The sequence below is a fragment of the Furipterus horrens genome, unplaced genomic scaffold (genome assembly GCF_987537825.1).
Source record: "Furipterus horrens unplaced genomic scaffold, mFurHor1.1.pri manual_scaffold_10, whole genome shotgun sequence".
Classification (NCBI taxonomy): domain Eukaryota; kingdom Metazoa; phylum Chordata; class Mammalia; order Chiroptera; family Furipteridae; genus Furipterus; species Furipterus horrens.
Genome location: NW_028327180.1, coordinates 27,412,685 through 27,427,608, shown reverse-complemented (window position 1 = coordinate 27,427,608; position 14,924 = coordinate 27,412,685). Strand labels below are relative to the sequence as shown.

General features: G+C 35.4%; 1 pseudogene; it reads right to left on the bottom strand.

The window, feature by feature from the left end:
* Nucleotides 1-242: 242 nt before the first annotated feature.
* LOC149999402 (cysteine-rich protein 1 pseudogene) lies at nt 243-652 on the bottom strand (annotated as a pseudogene).
* Nucleotides 653-14,924: the final 14,272 nt, after the last annotated feature.

Below are 14,924 nucleotides of genomic sequence, written 5' to 3'. Positions count from 1 at the left end.
AATATTTTCAATTGCAAAATAAGCATGTGTAATTTTGAAAAGCCAAGCAATTCAGGAGTACAAAGTCAAACATGAAAGTCCCCTACACTGACAATTTCTTCCCACTGTCTTCCTACTCTCTACACTTCAGATTTGTTCCCCTAGGAGTAACTGATCTTAATAGTTTTGCATTTTATATTTTTTCACATTTTTCTATATACACATACTTTTTTTTTTTTTTTTTTTTTTTTTTTTTGCCTTCCCAGCGTCACGTTTATTGAGGGCATGGGGGGGGCTACAGGGGAGCCCCGGGTGTCTGGAGTTAAGGCTGGGTATCAGCCTGGAGGGCCACTGGTCCAGCGGCAGCCAGGGATGGAGTCTCCTCGATCTGGGTCTACTTAAAGGTGTGACTCTCAGCTCCACCTCGCCCAAAGCCTTTGGGCCCGAACATGGCAGCGTAGCAGGGATGGTTGCAGTAAGGCTTGCCTTCATGCTCGGCATGGCTCCCTGAAGTCAGCGTCTTTCCACACTTCTCACACTTCAGACATGGCCGGTGCCAGTCCTTCCCCAGGGATGTCACCCGCTCAGTGAAGTACACCTCCTTGTCACACTTGGGGCACTTGGGCATGGCGGCGTCGGGCTGGGTACGGATGGCCTGGCGGGAACAAACAGCAGCGCTCTACACATACATTTTTCCAAAAAAAAAAATGAGTCTTGGAATACATTGCCTTTATTAATATATTTATTTTTTCATTCAGTAACTTAGTGTGGCATTTCTCAGTACAGAGTAAATAGGAGCCTATTGCAGTTTTAGTATAATACATCTAGTTTTTCATTGATCAATGTTTCAAGCTATTTTCAATTATTCACTAATGAATAATACTCCGATTAAATCCTTATTCATATAAAAGGGTGGGCAAAAGTAGGTTACAGTTGTGAGTATGTGAAACAGAGTTTATTCTTGTATTAAGTATAACTGTAAAACTGCTTTTACCGACCCCTGCTTTCTTGTGAATAAATATATTACTGTATATTTCACTAGATAATTGAAGGATGTTTGACAGGCTGAATAATGTTCTTACTCCATCCCACCCCCCTCAGATGTCCATATCCTGATCTCTAGAACTGTGAATGTTACCTTATGTGGCAAAAGGAAACTTGCAAATGTGATTAAGTTAAGAATTTTGAGCTGATTGTTCTGAACTATCTGGATGAACCTTGAATATAATCACAAAAACTCATAAGAGGGTAGACAAGAAAATTAAAGGGGGGAAAGCTAATGTGACAGTGGAAGCAGAGGTTGGATAAATAGATACAAAAATTAATATAGATACATGTATATACTGGAGTTAGTATACATACAAGGTCTATCTGGAAAACATTCAGCCATTATTAATATAATGAAAATGTTTTGTGTGTCATCAATGTAATCTGGCAGCCAAGGAGAGTGAATTGGAATGCACATGTGTGAACAATGACGACTTCACTGTACTAGTCAGCAGGGGTGGTAGACACTGGTGAGTGAGCATGTGTACTGTGTAGCTATCTATTCAAAATGACTGAGGAAGTAGAGCAGGGAATCTACATCAGATTTTGCATTAAGCTTGAACTTTCTTAAGGAAACTATTTGGATGATTCAGAAGACTGCAGCTGTGGACAACTGGTGATTGGCAGCCTCATCGTGACAAAGCACCTGCTTATGCATCACATCTATTACAGAGTTTTTGGTGAAACATCAAATTGCCCAGGTTACTTGGCCCCTTAGGGCCCAGATTTGGTGCCCTGCAACTTCTGACTTATCTCAAAACTAAAATCGTCTTTGAAAGGGAAGAGATTTCAGACCATTGATGAGATTCAGGAAAATATAATGGGGCAGCTGATGGCAATTGGGAGAACTGTGTGAGGTCCCAAGGTGCCTACTTGGAAGGGGACTGCGGCATCATTGTCTATGTACAATGTCTCTGTTTTTCATATTACATTGCTGTATACCGTCTGCACAGACCTCATACATATTTTTTTGCTCTGTCCACTGAGCAGGCCTAGAACCACTCACATCCCAGTAGTCCAGATCTTGATTTATAAATAATGTTTCCCCGTAAAGGTCTGTGGGCTCTTAGAGAAAAATGGTTGATCTTAAGGTTGGGGCAAGAACTATAGAAAATAATACCAAAAGTTTATTTTAGTCCCAGAAAATAAGGAAGTGCTCAAAGAAACAAACAACAACAACAAAAACCAACCCCAAAATTAAAAGGATAAAACATATCAAAAGGGTATAGAAGTCAATTCAAATAAATTCCAGTTACCAAAAATAGAACAATTTAAGCAAAAAAATAAATAATTGCTATAAAGGACTTCAACCTAAAGAATAAATAATAAAATCTTAGGTCCACACTGATATTGATAAGTGGTTGAATACACAAATAAATGGGGGATAAGAGACACACCTTTCTTACAGAAGAGTTCTAAATGATATATACAGGTATTGTGTGGCTTAGGATTAGAATTTATTTCCCTCTTCTTGAGGGTAAGCTGGGTTTAGTGTTAGTCAAATGATCAGGAATAACACCACCAGTGACACAGACCATTATCACAGACCCTTTATATAATGAGACCAGGAGGGCACTACACCTGCATTTTATTATTTCTCAGAACCCATATATAGTCTCATAAGGAACATCAGAAGAGTCTAAATAGACATACATTCTACAAAAATCTAACCATTACTCTTCAAATCTGCCAGTGTTCTGATAGCAAAGAGGAACTGAGAAGCAGTTACAGATTTGGAGACATGATGATTAAAAGCATTAGGTATTTATACTGGAATAGGTCCTGGACTGAAAAAAGGGCATTAGTAGGAAAACTGATGAAATCAGATAAAGGCTATTTTTTAGTTAATAGTATCTTACCAACGCTAATTTCTTAGTTGTGATCAATATAATATATAAAACATATATATACATATATAAAAGACTAATATTAGGGGAAGCTGGATATAGTGGTACACAGGAACTCTGTACTATCTTTGCAACTTTTCTATAAACCCGATATTCCAAACAGAAATTTAAAAAATAAAAGAAATTACATACTTATGTATAACCACAAAAATTTCACCACGCCCCAAAGGTGAATACTATGGAACCTTTAATATAATTTTTCTTAACATGACAGCCAGTCACTGAGCTTTAGTCCTTGTTTCTTACATGCCATTTTGCTTACCCCTTCTCTGTTGGAACCATTTGGGGAAAGATTTCTAAAAGCATCAAATATAAAGATCATAGTATTAATTGAGTGAAGATTGAAAATTTGCCTTTTATTTACGGAGATATTTTTTGTGGTAATGACTGAATATACTAATTTATATATTTTTAAAATACTGCATTAATTTAACACTGTGTTAAATACTTTCTCCTTAGAAACTTTAATGGCTCTTTTTAAATTCTACAAATCCTGCTGAGATTAGTTTAGTGAATATTTAACTTTTCTCCATGATTGAAAGAACATACCATATTCAAGTGTAAGGTATTATTAAATTTTCTATGTTGAAACATGTATTTTTTTCCCTAAATACTATAGCCTGATAGCAAAGTAGAAATTGCTCATGTTGCCACAGATTTAGAAAGTGGTTTTATTAAAGCAATCAGGTTTCAATTTACTCTGATCTTTCAATCTATCTAAAAGCTAAATACAATGCCTTAGAAAAAAATGTTAACAGAATTAAGGATCACCCATTGCCTGAAATGCACGACTTCTGTCATTATAACCGGGAGGAGTGAAATTAAATCTTCAAATTTTACTCACTCCAGAGGAGGTATTTAAAGCACTGAACTTTACAGATTCTGTATTTTTCCCTAAAATGCATCATTAAACTAATGATGCAGCTAAGTCTTCAGATTCTGTTCTTTCATGTAGCCTTAAGAGCTAAACCTGGGTTTGAACTTCTTCCCCTGCCATCCCCCACCCCCGCCCCCTTGCTTTTGGTCCTGAGTGTCCTCTCCTGTCTGTTTTTCATATAGTAATGCTATGTTCTGGATCTTAAAAACTTTGACCCATAATTTATCTTACTTCTCTCATTTAATATTTTTTATGGAACATGTAAGTATAGTAATCCTCTTAAGACTTCTCACTGATCAATTCTCATATCTGTATGTTGGGCTGATTTGTATTTCCCTGACCAGTAGTGGTGTTAAGCACTTTTCAAGTACTCTTGGCTATTTGTATATCTTCTTTGGAACATGTGTATTCAGGTTCTTTAGAGGATAATTTCTATCCATTTTAATGTTGAGTTGAGTACAATAACCAGAGTCAAAGTCACACAGCTTGTAAGTGGTAAACTTGAATTCAAAACCAGATCTAGGTGGCTATGAAACTCATTTCCTAAGCATGATTTTTCTCCTCTCTCATTTTTTAAACATAAAATTATAAGTATAAGAATTTATTTTATTTGCACATTTACTGCTGCTTAAAGATATAATCATATAATACCTACTGAAAATCCATTTTGAGACAGATACTGTACTCTTCTAGGCATTGTGCATGGGTTTTATTGTTAATTGTGCACATATTTATTCTTGTAATTGGGCATATATTTATTCTTATAATCCTAATTTGTAAGTTAATACAATTGTTACTGCATTTTACAGATTAGAAAACTGAGGCTCAGAGATTAAACAACTTGTGCGAGATCACAAAGCTAAATGGGGGAACAGGATTAGTCACACAGTGTGTTTTCAGAGACCCTGCTCTTAACTAATGTGCTCTAGGAATCAGAAAAATATTTCACAATACAAAAGGAATGAAAAGTTCAGTCTTGCGCTTTTCTGATTTATCAGTTCTTAATGCATGCCCATTATTAAGTCTTTATATCTTGTAATTTGTGATTATGTTACATCTATAAAAATTGAAACCTTTCAACAAATCTCAAAGATGTTTTATGGTTTAATTATTAAGGTTGCAATGTTACAAGTAAGTAATACTATTCCAAAAGTTCTGTGTAGATGTATATCAGCATAGTTATAAAAATTTCATGGCATTTTAAATACATAAACAAATGCCTTCACTATAAAACAGATGGAAAATGTGAAATATTAGGAAACTTGGTGTTCATACTATGCAATATTTAAAAATAAGAATACTTTATATTCTAAAAGTAAAAATTAGATTTTCAAGCATAATACATAGTAACTTGACCTAAAGTATCATTTCATACTGGATAAAGTAATATGCAATAAATTACCTGGACCAGGAGAAATGCAGACTTATTTTTGAAGAAACTGAAGGGAATTTGAATGTCAAGAGGCAACAGTTGACAGAATGGAATGTAGCAATGTTTCTATCACTTTTGATTGGAAGCCTTTCCCTTGATATGATGTTACACTGGAGACTGTGGTGGGTATATTTGATTTGTCTGAATTAGTAAGATGTGAAAATGTATGAGTTTTGATTTTTCGAAGCTTAGGGGAAGGTTTTAGAAATAGATTTTAGTGTACAGAGTTTTCCATCACTTACTGTGCTGGGTCAATGATTTCCAGTAAACTAGACAGTTATTGTTTACTTCAATTAAACTGTGCTGTGATGAGGTAGAATCAAATACACTTAAGTGTATAAATCATGTTATGCATCATTGGATGTAGTCTTTTAATAAATGAGCCTCACAGATAAAAAATGGTAATCTTATTTGCATTTATTTCCCTAATAATAATAGCTGGTATTTATTGAATGTTTGGTGTATACCAGGCATTAGTGTCAATTTTAAATATATTATCCAATAGTTATGTAATTGTAACAAAAAAGTTGAATATGATGTTTAATACCCCATTTCATTTAAATTCCCAAAGCTATAAAGAGTAGAAAAATTAAGTTAATGTACTACTTAATGCAAGAATATATATAATAGTCGTGTATTTGCTCCAAAAATACATCATCCAATGAAAATAATCTGCTAATATATGATATTAATGGACCAAATTCAAACTCATCTAAAATGAACCCCAGAACAATCATTCCAGAGAATGAAAATCTCTGAAGGTATCTCCCACATAAGACTATTCTTTTAAAATGACCTTTCTAACCTGAGAACAAGAAGAAATCTGCCAGTATGCACTGTTTAACAAATATTTGAATTTTGAAAAGATTGGGACAGACTTAAGCGCATGTATTGTAAGAAAAAGAAATATACTACACCTTGTCAATTATATATGTTTTAAAATAGTCTTAATATCAAAAAGGTTTAAGAAAACATTGACAATATACATTAAGTCTGGTCAAAATGGCATTATGAAAGGAAAACAAGTTAGAAAGTGTCAGTAACACTGATTATAATTATTTAAGGTATTGCTAAGGTACTCAATTAGATTATGTCTACTTTTTAGTAGTTGCCAAGAAGTCATTTCACTGACAAGTCTGAGTCAGTGCTTTAAAAATGAAATACATATTGGGTAAATTGATTCATCACTACCATTCCTCCAAATGAAACTCATAGAAATAAACTTTTGCTTATTTCAGAATAGATCTTCCTTTATTATCTTGCTTTTATCAAAATCAGGCTTATGAGACATATTCTGGTCTAAGTTTATAGCTTAGCAAACAAGAGGTCAATCTAAAATAGTGTAATTTCTTGACCTCCCAGGATGCCTTGATTCTTCAGCTCTATCAAGCCTTCCTGAAATCTGACTTATACATCTTTTATTTTTAGGAATGTATGTAGTGTACGTCACCTAAAATCATCAATAAGATTTATTAAATTAATATTTTTGCAAACACAGGAAAATGTAAGTCTTTTTCATTTTATATATCTTTATTTTAATGTCATTTATAGCATTCCTAAAGTTCATTCTACATTTTTAAAAAAGCTACCACGATAATTGCTATTAGGAAGAGGATTTATCAGACCTGTCATGAGGATAGATCTAGATACGTTACTGCCTGTGGCTGTAAGTGGAATTAATAAAAATAAGGGTTTATAATCAACTGTATTGAGACATAATTGACATATAACAACGTGTAAGTGTAGATTTACAATGTGATGATTTGATACACATATATTGCAAAATGATTACCACAGTAGGTTTAGGTAACATCTCCATCACCTCACATAATTACCATTTCATTTTTGCAGTGAGAATATGTAATATTTACTCTCATAGCATCTTTCAATTTTACAATATAATATAAATAACTATAATAACCATGCTGTACATTAGATCTTCAGAATTTATTCATCTTACAACTGGAAGTTTGATTTCTTTTTCCAGCATCTCCCCATTTTTCCTACCTTCCAGCTCCTGGTAAGCACTATTCTATTCTCTTATTTCTGTAGGCTCAGGTTTTTTTGTTGATTTCTGTTACAGAAGGCTTGCAAAAGACACTTCTAAGTAGGGTATAGTTGAAGGATTTTTGTTTTGATGTGTTACTTTTTCATTTAAATTTAATACCTCGATGTTATACCTATTGATGTTATGCTTATTTCTGATATTATTCCATTTCTACATAGTTACATTTCATGACATCAGTATGCTCTTTGTGAATTCCATAATTGTGTTGTAAATTACTGATGATACATTGGCATGATTATATTCTATTTTGTAATCATGTTTTATTTGTTTTTATACAGTCTTATAATCCTGATCTTCACTTTCTCCTTTTGCAGGCATCTATGATTTTATCTGTTTCTCACCACTTAATATACTTGAACTGTTAAAAATCACTTTCTCCAGTTTGTCACGCAAAACTGGAGGTAAGCAAAGAGTGAAATGTTGATGTGTTCTATACCAAATGTAAGAGCTTTAAAGGAATTTTTGCCTCGAATCTCTTTAGTAGTAACAGCAACCAAAAGTTTATTAGAGCAAATAGTGCCTAAACATTGGTTTGAAAGGGTAAGTAAACCTCTTGCTGTATGACTATCTGCCAGTCAGTTTGCCTCTGTAGCTCTGTTCTTTTGGAAATCTAGTAAGAAACAACTCCTCCTAAGGGATGTTGCTTATAAAACACATAACCACTGATTGGCATATTGCAGCCAAATAAGAAGAAATTACACATACTCAGTTGGAAGCCTTAGCTTTGGGTGTTTCTGAAGAAAGTAACTGTTGAATTAGCTTGCTCTTATGGTGCATTGAAAACATAGGCCCATGTATTATTACAAGAGATCACTGGCCCCTGCATGGTATGGAGCTACTGAGCCATTGTGGACTACAGCCCCCCGCCATGTGGATCTTAGCCTCTGGAACCTGAGCTGTCATTAGGGGTAAAAATAATTCCTGGAGGGCTGCATCAAATGCTGCTAAGGCTCCTGCCAAAAGGAGCCTTTTTGGCTGTTCTGGCAAGCAGTGATTTGCGACTCTGGCCTCATATTCTTCAGAATAGATGGTGCCAAGCGTGGCCTGTGAGGGCTTACAAGTCAGAATGCTTAACTAGACAAATGGAGACCTCACAGTACACAAGGCAACATTATATACCACTAAACAGAAATGTTGCTTTATCTTCCTGGCTTGTATGTCAATCCTTCTCTTCCCAGTGATTTGGGGTGGGAATCTCACAAACTAAAACAAAATATATTTAGAGAAAAACAAATATTTGAACAGTATAAGAATATCACAGCAAAATTTACAGATATTTATTGGATTGTGCCAATGCAACAGCTAAGTCACTTCATAAATTTTTCACTTTTCTCTCAGTTACAGACACTTTCTAAATGACCCAAGGTGCTGCCATCGGTAACTTACATAGAGCCCGGATATTTTTAATTATTGGATCGAGATTCAATAATTAAACACACATGTATGTGTGTTTCTGTATTAAATTTTTCATTTAAATATTTCAGAGTCAGTAACAAGTGAATATATTAACTCCTGTGCTGTAATGAAGATTTTTTCAATATTAAATTACTACACTTATTGTACTTATTTCAGCTGAACAAAGATAACTTAGATTTAGAATACAAGTGTATACTTCTTAAAAATCATACGGCTGTTGTTTACTAAAGCAAAGGCTGCACATCAAGATCAGCAAGGAGGAAAGCACATCAGGCAGGGTCTGGAGTAGGGCCAGGGGGATGGGAGGGGTAGAAGAAACCCCAGATCACATTCCTTTCTGTAGCAATAATTGTAATTTATCTAATAAATTTTTGGTATTCTATTATTAGTGAAACAGTTGTTAAAATAATGGGATAAGAATAAAGGCTGTGTATCAGAGAAATATCTCATTAAATTAACATAAGAAGTAACTACATTCATAATTAGGCATTGATTAAACATATTAAAACTACAAAAGGTTCACATTAGACTGTTTGGGAAATGAGAAAAAGTAATAAACCATACATCTAAGTATTATATTCCGTTTTCAAAGCTGCATTGCCTTTTAAAAATTTATGTCTTTACCTATATCTCAGAAGTATCTGTCAAGTATATATATATTTTTATCATTCATCAGTATGTAAATCATGGAAACTGAATTCTTTCTAAGACATTCATTTTGACCACTAACATCATCCTTGACTTTTTAAAATTATAGTGAAACATAATCTTAAAATTTTTTCACCTCATTGCCTTCCATCTCTGGAATCAACATATTTTTCTGATATTTTTTGAGACAAGAAAATCGTGAAGAAAAGAAGAGTCAGGCAAATAAATTATTACTATGCTCTGCAGTTGCGAAGTGGCAGTGATTCCCGATTCCTTTCATAATATGAGTTTAGTTTTCCCTTAGTGACTTTTTCTTCACACATTAACATGTGCTGAGTTTCATCACCAAAAATATTGGTTTTAAATAAAATATAGTCTCTTAAAATCTCTCAAAAATGTTTGGCCTTGTGTGAACAAAATAGCAGAAACCATACAGAATACATTTGAAATCAGAATACCTAAATTTTGTTGCTTCACCCGGGGGTGGGGTGGGGGGGGGAGTGTTTTAGAAAAAAAAAGGTAATATAATAATAATGAGACAGAAGTTTACAGAAAATTAAGTAAAATTAGAAGTCTTTAGCATGGAAAAGAAAACACAGGATGTGGAAAATTCAAATGTGTGTGCTCAAATTACTTACTGCTCTTTCAGTGTAGAACACAGATTCCTTTGCATAAAGATGCTACTTTTTATTTAGACAAACACCTTGATAGTAAATATAAGTGGAAGATATCAGAAAATTATGACTATACAATTATGATATATCCATAATTTGAGGAAAATTTGGGTTTTTGTGTTTAGTACATTTATGTAAAACGATTCACAGGAAATCCAAAGCTTAAAAGGACTTGGCTCAACAGATCATTGGTGTTCAAGGGTTAAAGAAAAAAAAAAAAAAAAAACTAGTATATTAATTGACAAACGTGGACTCTTAAACACCAATTTAAAACTTTTTTCTGAATATAGCACATTTTTGCATGAATAAATATTAAGTTGTTTCATAAAACTGTGAAAAGCAAAACAACTTCCCTAATAAACAGCTTAATGCCCATTTTGTAGCATTAAAATAAAAAAATAGAGAAAGATTTTTTAAAAAGAGCACATTCATGATGGAGACAAGACAAAGTATTCATATTTTTGTTTAAATAACATATTAATTTAGTATTTGCTCTGGTTATTACATTCAACCTTTAAAATTGTTTCATTTATATTACTGATGTGCCGACCTTCACTTTAATATGAGGGCTGTGTCACCAGAATTAGGTCATGGCATTTTACTAATAAGACATTCTGCCATCAAATTTCAATGTTGTGAACATGTAAAAAAAATGGATACAGGAGGATACAGGTGAAGATTTTATGGCCTTAGATAAAATATTATTCACTTTTAGGATGAGCCTGGAGGCTTTAAAATGACAGTGCTGGTGACAGTTTAAATTCTAAGCTGTGACTTCAAAAGCAGATATTATTGAATAGTAAAAATAATATTGAAATTGCCCTGAAAGTGATTATCTTCCCCACCCTAAAATTGCCACCCTAAAATGATTAACTTCCTCGTTCTAAAGTGAGAGCGATTAAAGCGATTAGCTTCCCCGCCCTAACGCGGTTAGCTCCCCCTCCCCGCTCCTTCTTCCCGGTTTCTCCATTACTGGTTACTCCGGAGTTACAATCTAACACGGTTATCTAAATGCCCCTTCTGTGGTTTGTAGATATGCCAGTGCTGTCACCTCCCCTCTGAGACCCTTTTAAGTACATTTGCCCGTTGTTATTGCTGATTTTGTACTGGTTTGGGAGTCACTATGTCCTTGTTTCTTAAAACAGTATGCCCATAGCTTTGGCAGACTGGCCTTGTTAGGAAATAATCTATTCTGGATGTCTGGGAAGCTGAGGGCTTCTGTAAGGCACACCACACTCGTGCTGTTAAGGGCAATTTGTGAGATGCCAGTAACTTTCTCTTCTCTCTGCTTCATCACCAGCTCTTCCTTCTACTGTTAGTTCCTTCTACTCACCAAACCAAGCACCAGTTCTAATGTCCTTGGTTTCTAACTCTCTTCTTTGATTTCTCATTTCCATATTCTGCATACAACCCCTGCTTTACCTAGTATCCGTCTCCTGTCTCCAAAAAAAAATAAATAATGTCCCCATTTCTTCCCCAGGACTTTGTTGAGTGTATTCTTTATCTCCTTTTTTCCATGACTTAACCCTATCTCTTGTCAGCCTTTGATCTTTCTCCCTATTTCAATGTGCAGCACAATTTATCTCCCTTTCCTATATAAAATCCCCTCAAATCCTTCCAGTAGTAACCAGGGCCAGCTTTACCTCAACACCACAATTCTCAAAGAAGGCTTCCTGTTTCCTCTGTATTATTGCTCTGGCCGTTTTACTGCCTTCATTTTTGCAGCCCTGATCCTATATGCTGGCTGGTTTGGCTCAGTGGATTGAGCGTCGGCCTGCGAGCTAAGTGTCGCTGGTTCGATCTTCCAGTCAGGGCACACCAGAGAAGGAAAACTCTTGACTCCAAAAAACCTCCGCTGCCTTGCGGCATACCTCTTCAGGGGAAAGGCTAAGGGAGTAAACCCCGACAGAAAATCCGGAGCCGGAGTCCCTAAGGCGGTTTGACGTTGTAGTCAACACCGGCAACTCCTGCGGCGCACCTGAAGCCAAGCTGTATTGACTCCGTCTTTCCCTTGGACCCTTCAGCTGCGAAGAGAGGGGGGGTCTGCTGCATGGGCAACAGCAGACCCTCCATATCACCCTGCCCAGGCTCTGTAGCTTCAGCTTCACTGGAGAGGACACTCCAGCGTCATCGCAAGATGTCGATTCAACACGGGAGGAGACAGATACCGTGTCACTCCCGAGTCGGACTGCACAGCCATTCTCGGCGGTGCAGATAGACTCTTAAGAAGCTGCACCATCGTCTCTCGAGACGGACGGCTGCCGACGACGAAGACTGAAAAATAATATATTTGCATTGATATGAAATTAATCCTCAGTCCTCTAATACTCATCAACATTTGACAGTGAACTAGCAAAGTAAACAGAAACCTAATTGCTATGTTTTTTGCTTATCCAACAGTGTTTGATCTCTTCAGTAGCTATAACTTTATCTCTAGAATTATATCCTACTAAGAATGCCATTTAAAAGAGTTAGAAGTATGTACTCTAGATCCCCACCCCCCCATCCACCTCCCAATAAACAGAACGCATCCTCAAAGGGGTGATAGAGTTTAACAGAGAGGCTATTTAGAATACTTTGGTTGGGTGTAAGAAGGGAGTAGAAATCCATTGCCACTTCCAGGGCTCTAGCTGTGGAAGAAGGGCTGCCTTTTAGGAGTTCTGGCCTTAAGGAGAGCAAGGAAGCCACCAACAAATTGTGTACAGGTAGATGGAAGAAAAAAATACTCTGTCTCTCTCCTTGCACTCTCTGATCTGTTCAACTTAACTGGAAGCCAACGGGCAAGGGACTCTGGATAATGTAGTCCTCAGGGATAGGCTTCCACTGGGAAAGAATGGTACAGAGATGAGAACAAGGAGGAGAGTAAGAAAAAACATTATTCAACACAGTTGAATATTGTGAATGTGATTCTTCCTTTCAGAAAAGACTTGAAAATATTCAGTCCTGTGCCTTCAAAGGAAAATCTTGTCAAAAGTAAAATCACTGCAATTGAAGTAACTAGATTTAATCTGAGTATTTCTGAGTTTACTGTTTTCTCAAAGAGTATCTCAGTTGGTACTTGAATAGTACCAAACATAATATACTCAGTAAGTCATGACTGGACAGAATGACAATAAACAGGATAAAGGGTAGAAGCAAGGGTCAGAAGCAGACCAGGATCAGCTCCTTTAACAACAGGCAATTATTAAAGGCATAAGGAAGAGTTTGAGCCACTCATGGATGCACCTCTAAGCTGATTTTTATATTCACAACATAATTTATCATTCTGTTATTCTACATTCTTCAGAGTTTCTGATGCTAATTGTAGGGGAAAAATACGCTTTTAGCCTGTGCTACAAGCTTTTTAATACATTATCATTTAATCTTATAACAACCCTGAAAGGCGTGTTTCTTTTCCTCTTTTTAAAGAGAGAGGAAGGCTCAGCAAGATTTTGTAATTTGTCTTGAATCACATCATAAGTAAAATTTTACTTTTAACTTAGTCTTCCTGCATTTTTATCTGATGTACACACATACCACAATAAGAAGAACTTTAGTTACTGTATTAGTTTTAAATATACATTTTAGTTTTTAAAATAAACTTTTAAGGTTTATCAAGATACACCCATCACCACCTATGTCATTTAATTGATATCTTTAGTCCAATCAGATATTATTCTCTCTGCTCTGTCCTTTGTTTTGTCACATCTGTTCTATCTACAGAATTAAAATAATTTTTTTGTCTACATTGACCTTATGGGTTTTGTTATATCCCTTAGACGTACCATTTTCTTTGACAAGTACAGCAATTAGGTTTTTCTCTGCCTTTTCTATGTTGTTATTCAAATTTATTTTCTTCTATATTCAAATTATATTATTCTTCTCTTCTAGCCAATAACGTTTGTATACTCTATGCTTCTCAAAGGCACATTCTGATTTCTTTTTCATTCTACTTGTGCTGTTTCTGCTTAGCACTTTGAGTGGAGCATCTTTTCACTGTCAATATATCTTTAAATATCTTTTCTTTATTTTTTGATAAAGTCACATTATTTTCCATTGCTGTTAGATATATTCCTGAGTCGTTAAGTAGAATCTCTTTGATATATTTTTTAATGCAGCGTAGTTTTCAAGAGCATGAAAAAATGATAAGCTTATTTCAACTTGTTAATATTTAATCACTTAACAAATGTTTATTAAGCACTGATTATCCACCAGGCACTCATCTAAGCGTTAGGGATGCAAGCAGTGAGTAAGGAATGAAACCTTTCCTCATGCAGTTCCAATTCTAGCAGGGGAAAAGAAAACGACCTGAAATTAGTAAATATATAAATAAAGTTATGTAATATATTATATAGTGATAAGTGCTAGGAACAAAAAGAAGGGGGAGGGGCTTAGGGAATGTCAGGGTGATGATACAGTTTTCTTAAAAAGATGGCTAGGGAATATCTCTCTGAGATAAAATTTAAATAATAGCCTGAGGATGGAGGAGGAGTGTGTCTGTGTGTGCATGTGTGTGAGAGAAAGGAAGAGAAAGGGTAAGAGAGGGAGAAGAGGGGATATTTGTACAAAGAATGCTTTCAGAAGAGAGCACCAAGTGCAGAGACCCTTAGGGTGGGGCAGGCTGCTGTGTGTTTGCAAAGCGCAGTAAGGAAGCCTCTCTGGCTGGAGCCAAGTGAGTAGCTGAGAGAGTTGAGGTCTGACAGGTGATGCAGGGCCTTATAGGTTATTAAGAGGAGTGTGGATGCTACTCTTAATGACAAAGGAAGGCTTTGGAGGGTTTGGAAAAGAGCAGCATTATTTTATTTAATATGAATAGTTTTTATAATTATATTTTGCATTCAATTCCATTGCACAGAGAATTTGTTTATAAGTTTCTGTAGAATTTTAAAGCTAAGCA